This window comes from Dipteris shenzhenensis, chromosome 13 (genome assembly GCF_047967505.1).
Source record: "Dipteris shenzhenensis isolate YYH24624 ecotype China chromosome 13, Dip_SZ_1.0, whole genome shotgun sequence".
Classification (NCBI taxonomy): Eukaryota; Viridiplantae; Streptophyta; class Polypodiopsida; order Gleicheniales; family Dipteridaceae; genus Dipteris; species Dipteris shenzhenensis.
Window position 1 is genome coordinate 13,656,892 of NC_141608.1, and position 7,799 is coordinate 13,664,690.

The window sequence follows — 7,799 nt, forward strand, 5'->3', positions numbered from 1 at the left end:
ATTTCAACGGATCCTCAGTTGTGGAGCTTATAGGCCCCATATATTGTAACGCCATATTGTATTGACATATACCAATTTTGTTAACGGTGTTTGGAGTTAATATGATCTTTGTGCACTAAAATAGTCCTCATCCTTATCTTGAGGGAGATAGCTCTTACCTACATCTTACAAAGGGAGAATGGCCTTGTGGCTTTATACCACTCATATGGGCTAAAAGTCAACCGCCCGTTGGATACTTTCTTGTGTGATCGCTTCTCTCATTCCTTTATCCTCTTGCGTACGACTATTCTAAGCTGCTTGCCTCCACCTTTGCATCCTCTACTATGCACTTGAGTTTTGTGACATGGTAATCCAGTTTGGGTTGTTGCTGACACTAGTCGTCTTTGTCTTTTCAGCTCCTAATATCTTCATGCTCAGGTTTTCAAAGGAGGTGGCTTATTCAAAGGAGACTGATTCTCCTTTAAGCGGTTTGGACGAGTTCAATTTTGTGGGGAGACCTGTCGAAGGTGTTCGTTTGAAGGTATTCTACAGACTCCAACCTAGCAACCGTCGATTACTTCTGATGCTTGGTTTTTGGTTGTTAAACATCTTCACGTATTTGCTGCTCCTGAGGTATTTTTTCAAGAGCATCCTATTGTCCATCGTTGGTCAGTTGACTAGGGAGTTGAGCCGGTCTATAAAAACTTTGAATGGCCTACGAACTATTCGCAGAGAGTTTTCTTTCCTTCTCTTTGTTCGAGCGGTAATGCATTGTAGCAGCAAAGGCATATCTCTTTCACATAAAGTCTTCTTCTAGAGGAGGCATCTACTTCTACTGCCATGGTTTCTTCAGCCACGGTATTCTTTCCTGGTTGCATCATTCTCTCCTTCGTTCAACAGCTCTCAACAAAAGGAGGTCTCCGTTCCGTAGATTGTGCTACTCCTTTTTACCGTTGGGATTTCCAAGGTTTCTCAGAGCTTCCCATCTTAAATATCTGCGGGCAACTTGAAAGGCTCTCTCTTCCAGGACATCTTTTGCGTGACGATCCCTCCTCTGTGCTTTATTTCTTTGTAGAATGTTTTGCTGCTAAGGTTTTGAAGGGTGACTTACATGCTAACACGTGGCATTCTAATGTTTTTAAGGCCTCTTGCAAAGTACCTAAAGGGTGGTTTACTATAGTTGACTGCCATCTTTAACCTCTTTTCTCATCAAAAGAGAAGGATAGTAAGCTATCTTTTTTTTTCAGGCCATACTTTCAGCAATGTACGGGGTTTCAGATCATGGATAAAAATAGGCCCAGCTATTTGATTTGGAGAGAGAGGTAGAGAACTTACAGCAATACCATTTCTATTGCACACATAAAGTTATGCTTTTATACAAGTACTTGGAATGTTTTTGAGAAATAGATAGGCATAAGATTTTAAAGGCATTCTTATTAGAAATGCGGTCTAAGACAAAAAAATGGAAAACCAATATGAGACCATCAAGAGTGCAATGAGGGTGATGGTTTATAGGTAATATGTTTTTAATTTTATGTAAATTATACTAGGAGGTATGTCTAAATGGGTGATTGAGAAATTTCCTTGGTGGTGGATTGGTGATGATGAGGTGTGTGAATGCCTTAAATTTGAAAAAGACTTATACTAGGACTTTCACACAAGGATGATTGTCCAAGGAATTCAATCATACCTAGCAAAATCATTCTGCTTACAAGATCGATGAAGATTTGGTGTTGTGTGATCAAAGAAGCATCTGTGGAGTGTATTTGACAATATGGGTGAAATGAAAAGCAATAGGTGACTATCTGCATGTCAAATTTAAGTGGATCAATCAGGACCATGACTTCACATACGCGATCGCGACAACAATGCCTACAGGAATGTACTGTGCTTGGAGCCACGTTATACCCATATCCATCTAGGAAGGTGAAAAGCATAAAAAAAGTGTCAAAAAAAGGTGGGTTTCATTACTACCTAGTTGTGTGTTTGAATCACAAATGTATTGTGCTTGGAGCCATGTTATACCCATATCCATCTAGGAAGGTGAAAAGCATAAAAAAAGTGTCAAAAAAAGGTGGGTTTCATTACTACCTAGTTGTGTTTTTGAATCACAAAGGAATAACTACATATTCACAAATTTATTTCATGGGAAAGATTTCTTTTGGTTCTTGGTATTTCATTTTGGTTTGCCTTTCATTTTACTTCATGGTTCTTATACCTGAGCACTTTATTGTTTATTTTATTGTTACTTTGTAGACTATTTCGATATGCAAGAACAACAATATGATTTTACAAAAAAGTCTTTCTTAATGAAAAATATCCATAGGTCTGCAAATAAAATCACCAATGCGACACTAAAGAATTTGAAAAAAAAATCATTTCAAAGAGATAAAAAGTAGGAAATGTATGAGGCAAGATGAGACCATCAGTTGTAGACCTTGTTCTAACAAGGTATTATATAATTATTATGATATTGCCCATATAGTTACTTTCCATGCAAAGAGTCTTTGTAGGCAGGTTCATGCAACTAGCCTCACAAAGACCTACGAGATGACATTAAAAATTAATATGAGCCTATGGGATTGACTCCAGAAACTTCTTATGGGAAAGAGGTACTTTTTTGCCCTTTCAATTTCAAAAGACGTTCATGGAAATATCATTATTTTTGGTAATTGGTGTAATGTTAATGGTGGGGCCTCATTCATGTGTGATTCCTCCTTATGTAAGATGAATATGATATTGTGTTCTTGGAGATTTTTGCCACTCGCCTTAAACTCATTTGACTTGTAGATGCATTTATTGATGATGTTTGAGTATCATAGGAAGGGATACATTCCATTTGCAATCAAGCTTTGTGGTGATGGTTATCCTATTTGAAATTTACAGGATGGAATGCATTCCATTTACAATAAAGCATTTTGTTGATGGTTATCCATTTTTTGACTGGTCACGTTCCACCTACTAGACGAGCGTATGGTGATGACTTTAAGTCATCGTACATTTGCCATTATGTATCACTGGAATTTTTGTTGTGGTATAGAAATTTATTTTAGTATGTATGTTTATGATTTGAAAAGGAAAAAGTAATGCATGTATGTATTTTAATATGTATGTTTATGGTTATTTTAGTATGTATTTTAGTAATGTTATGATTCAAAAGGGAAAAAGTAATGCATGAATTTAAACCATTTCTCTTCTAGATACATAACAACTTGATTTTAGATAGGTTTAGAGTGTAGTCAATAAATTATTTTAGTATGTGTTTTTATGATTCTAAAAGGAAAAATTTTAACCATTTCTCTTCTAGATAGACAACAACTTGATTGTAGATGGGTTTAGAGTGTAGATACATCATATTTTAAAAATGTATACTACATCAATTACAACATGATGGGTCTAAAGTAAAGATACATGTTATTTAAAATTAATGCATGAATTTGAACCATTTCTCTTCTAGATACATAACAACTTGTTTGTAGATGGGTTTAGAGTGTAGATAAATGATCTTTAAAAAATGTACACTACATCAATTACAAGATGATGATGTCCTTCTAAAGACATATCTATGATCTCCCTCCCCCACAACAAAGTGATGTCATTCTAAAGTCATCTATGATCTCTCTCCGTCAAGAAAATGGTATCCTTTTAAAGACATGTACGATAACTCTCCCATAGCAAAGTGATGTATTATCAATGCTTGATATAGCTCAAGCTTTGTAAATTCATCTTGATGAATAAACTCATGCATTGGCCCATATCTAGACTCAAAATAAGGATAAAACCAAAGTAGATATTCTTGCATGGCATGCATGCTTCTTTGGTGAAGAAATGGATGCAAGTACAACATGGAAATTTTGATACTTTTACTACACATGTGAGACCTTTCTTAATAGCTCCCTTTGTCTTCAAGTGAAAAACTACACTCTCTTTGGCATAACCATACTCTCACGAGCCACCTCCCTTGGTATCTATTTTGAACTATTTAAATGGTCCTTAAAGTTTTGTTAATGGTAAAGCCACATCATATATTCTTCCCATCTCATTTTAGTGGGCATACATTGCTTCTACCCTTTGAAGGCATTGCATGTCTTGTACCCACATAATTGATATCATACTCAAATACAAAACTAGTGTGAACAAGAGAACATTTATTAGTCACAGTAAGATTCACACCACGTGCAACATTCCATTGACATAGTGCACTTAAGTTTGATGCAAGGCATCACATAGCCTAGCCTTCATGCTTGATGTGGCAGCCTTTAATAGGTTGGAATTTAAAACAAAGACATGGTCTCTTGGTGTAAGAAGCTGTTGGCTCCACTCACATCCCGCCAAGTAAGCCAAGTTAAGTATGCAACTCACCATCATTTGTGTATACAACTCTCCACTAAGCTCTTGTGTGAGCCTATGTTCATTTGCCACAACTTGAGTGGGTGCTGTCCTCCAGCTATTGCAAAAAACCTTATGTTGTTCTTCATGTGGAAGCTTAATGCATGCACGTGTACTCTATCATGATTTTTTCCCTATGAAATTTGCAAGATCTTTCTTTACCAAAGAAGATATCATTGGGTTCACTATTGAGAACAATTATCACTAAATGTTAATTATCACTACATGTTAATATCTTGTGCCTCGTTTTTCTTTCCCAAAGATTGGGTTCACCATTGAGAACAATTATCATTGCATGTTAATTCGCTTGTGCCTCATCTACCATGAAGCCACAAAATTATGCCCTTGGATACCTGACTTCACCATTGTCTCATTTATCATCTTCCAAAATTTTACTTGGGTCCATGTGTCTTCAACTTTGAATCAAAATTTGCAATTGTTAAGAGCTCTCGAATGAAAGGGCCACAAACAGGTGCAAGCATAATTCTCTATCCTTGCACCTTATGATAGTGGTCAAAATGCACCCACATGTCCTCCAAGTTCCCATCTAGTCTAACTTGATAAATCAAATCAACTCTTGATCCCAAGCCTTTGGTGGCCACTGGAAAAGTGCATCTACATCAAATGCACACTCTTTAGTATTTCTCCTTGCTCACACTATTAACACTCACATTGCTTGGAGAAAACCAGCAAAACAATTGTGAGATAGAGCAAAAGCACTCACACTTAGATGCGCACTCTTTAAGATTTCTCCTTGCTCACACTATTAATACTCACATTGCTTGGAGAAAACTAGCAAAACAATTGTGAGATAGAGAAAAAGCACTCACACTTTTGTGTGTGTGAGAGCCAAAGCACTCACACTTGTGTGTGTGTGTGTGTGTGTGTGTGTGTTTGTGAGAGAGAGAGAGAGAGAGAGAGAGAGCGGGGGGGGGAGGGGAAGGATTCCAATATGATTATTAGAGAGAGAGAGAGAGATGAAAATTCAAATCACCCTAAGTGCATGCACGAGTTACAATTTAAAAACCACTACATGTACGTGTGATTTCATCATGAATTCAAATATATGATGTCCACTCTTCAAACACACATTCAAACACACAATATACAATAATGCTAAGTAGCACATAGCAAAACATGTTCATGACACTACTATTTGGTCCACCCAACCTTACACCCTCTTCTTGCTAGGAAGCTCATAGGATAGCTACCAATACTCATACCTGGGCGGATACATAAATCTTTAAGAAATACCTATAGTGCCTACCATGCATATGCAATTAAATGCTCATGTGATAATATAAAGATACCTAGAAGATTCGAGACTCCCAAGTCTCTAATTTTGTCAAGGATGGCTTGCATGTCGATGTAGTAAGATGATCCCATTGATTGTTGAGTGATCGAGACTTGGTGGAGGGTTTCTAGTAGCACAACTCTTATATGATTCATCTTTCAAACTATGTAAGGACCTGAGCTAGATATTTGAGCTTGCCCTTGTGGACCTTGGCATTGTCGAGCAAAAATAGGTCACATTCATTGATTTCTTTATCCTTGAGGATTGTGTCAAACCATGCCTTCCTTCTTCATTTTTCTGATACCATGGCATGATGGGCTATTAGCTTCATCTTTGTATGCTTCTCCAATTGGTACAACCTCTCTTAGAGGGACTCATGGTCTCCCATGAACTCTTGTAATACACAATAATCGAAAAGGCATGAACCTTATACTACCCTTGAGTGTGGTTCAATATGCACATAAGGCTAAATTTAGTTTTATGCCCAGTCAAAATGCTTTGGTTCTTTTTTGGGTGAAGACATTGTGGCTTATTTTTTTAGTGGACTCTGATTGTTCCATTACCTTGGAGATAATAGGCAGTGCTTCTTGTATGGATAACCATAAATCCATTCAAAGGTCTTTGATTACCTCATTGATGAAATGTGTGCATCTATCTGACACAATTTCTATGAGCATCCATATCATTTAATCACATTCTCATGAAATGCTTGCATCCATCTAACACAATTTCTATAGGCATCCATATCGTGTAATCACATTCTTAGGAAATGTGTGCATCCATCCAACACAAATTCTATGGTCATCCATATCGTCTAATTACATTCTCATACAAAAACTTTGCTCTACTTTTGGCATCTTCTTTTCTTGTTGCTTTGCTTCATCCAACTTAGTGAAGCAATTTGTGGCCACAATGATGCGCATGGGTTCCCTTGGCAGCTGGATTGTGGGTCCCAAAAAATTTGATTCCCCATATTTCAAATGGTTTCCATGCAACAACTATTGTTAAGGGGTTGAATCTTGTGGCTTACTCATTCTTTAGCATACATCACACCTCTTTGCATAATATAGGCATCCACCCAAAGTGTTGGCCACCAATTAGGATTTTTCTTACTATGGCTTCACTTGCAAAGTGTCCTCCTATAGCTTCACTTGCAAAGATCTTTCTTGCTATGACCTCACTAGCAAAGCTTCCTCCTACTATTCCTTCATGAATCTCTTTGGTGATTGACATGCTCTCATGCAACATAATATTTCTTCTTAGAATTTGGTCTTTTATGATCTTTTATAGTTGACGTGCAATTAGTTTGTAGGCAACAACTTTTAGAATAAATTTTGTTGCATCCACTGGTCAATTCAGAGGGTGGTCTTCTTGTCATCAAATAGCTAATAATGTCAGCACACGAGTAAAGGATAGAATCTATTTGAATCAATGGTGCATCTGGCAAGTCCATCTTGTACTCCATTGGGCTCCTCTTATATCATTGATTGTGACATGTGATCAAAAGTTGTATTGATAAGCTCCATTTTGCACCACTAATTTCAAATTGAATTCTCATAGTAGTAGAAGCCATCTAGTTATCTGGCCAATGGCACGTGGTCAATTAATTAGATACAACCAGGCTTGATGATCCATGTAGAATACAAAGGCAATGGCCAAGAGATAATTTCTAAGCTTCTTCACACTAGAGGCCATTAATAGGGATTCTCCTATGGTGGTGTAATTTACTTCTACATCAATCAGTGGCTTGCCTACAAAGTATACAGGGTAGCCTTTGTTGTATTTTCTAGGCTGACATTATACATTTCTAATACATAAATTAAATTGAAACCATGTATATATGTACATGGAATTCAATATCCTAGTTTGGATTCATTAGTATAGGGGTTAATCTCCACTTGAGGATTTCAAAATCCCTTCTCACATTCTTTTTTCCAATTGAAATATACTAATAGCTTGTATAAGGTTCTTGCAATCATGGCATACCTATGGATGAATCCTTTATTGGGGGGAAAGCTCCATGATTATCTTAAATTTTTTCCATGTCAATAGCAATCCCATATCTAGAGACTATGTGTGCCAAGAATACATCGTGTAGAAAGTAGTTAAGGAATGCCCTGAAAGCAGTGTACGTGAC

The 7,799-nt window shown here is 37.0% G+C and overlaps 1 long non-coding RNA gene across 2 annotated transcripts; it reads left to right on the forward strand.

The window, feature by feature from the left end:
• The first annotated feature begins 209 nt into the window (after positions 1–209).
• On the forward strand, positions 210–2,547 carry LOC147895055 (uncharacterized). Of its 2 annotated transcripts, XR_015542027.1 has the most exons (4): positions 210–346; positions 418–520; positions 1,227–1,905; positions 2,023–2,547. It is a non-coding gene; the product is annotated as an uncharacterized LOC147895055 (long non-coding RNA). The 2 variants fall into 2 exon arrangements; XR_015542026.1 differs by lacking the exon at positions 2,023–2,547 and having other exon boundaries at positions 1,227–1,976.
• Positions 2,548–7,799: the final 5,252 nt, after the last annotated feature.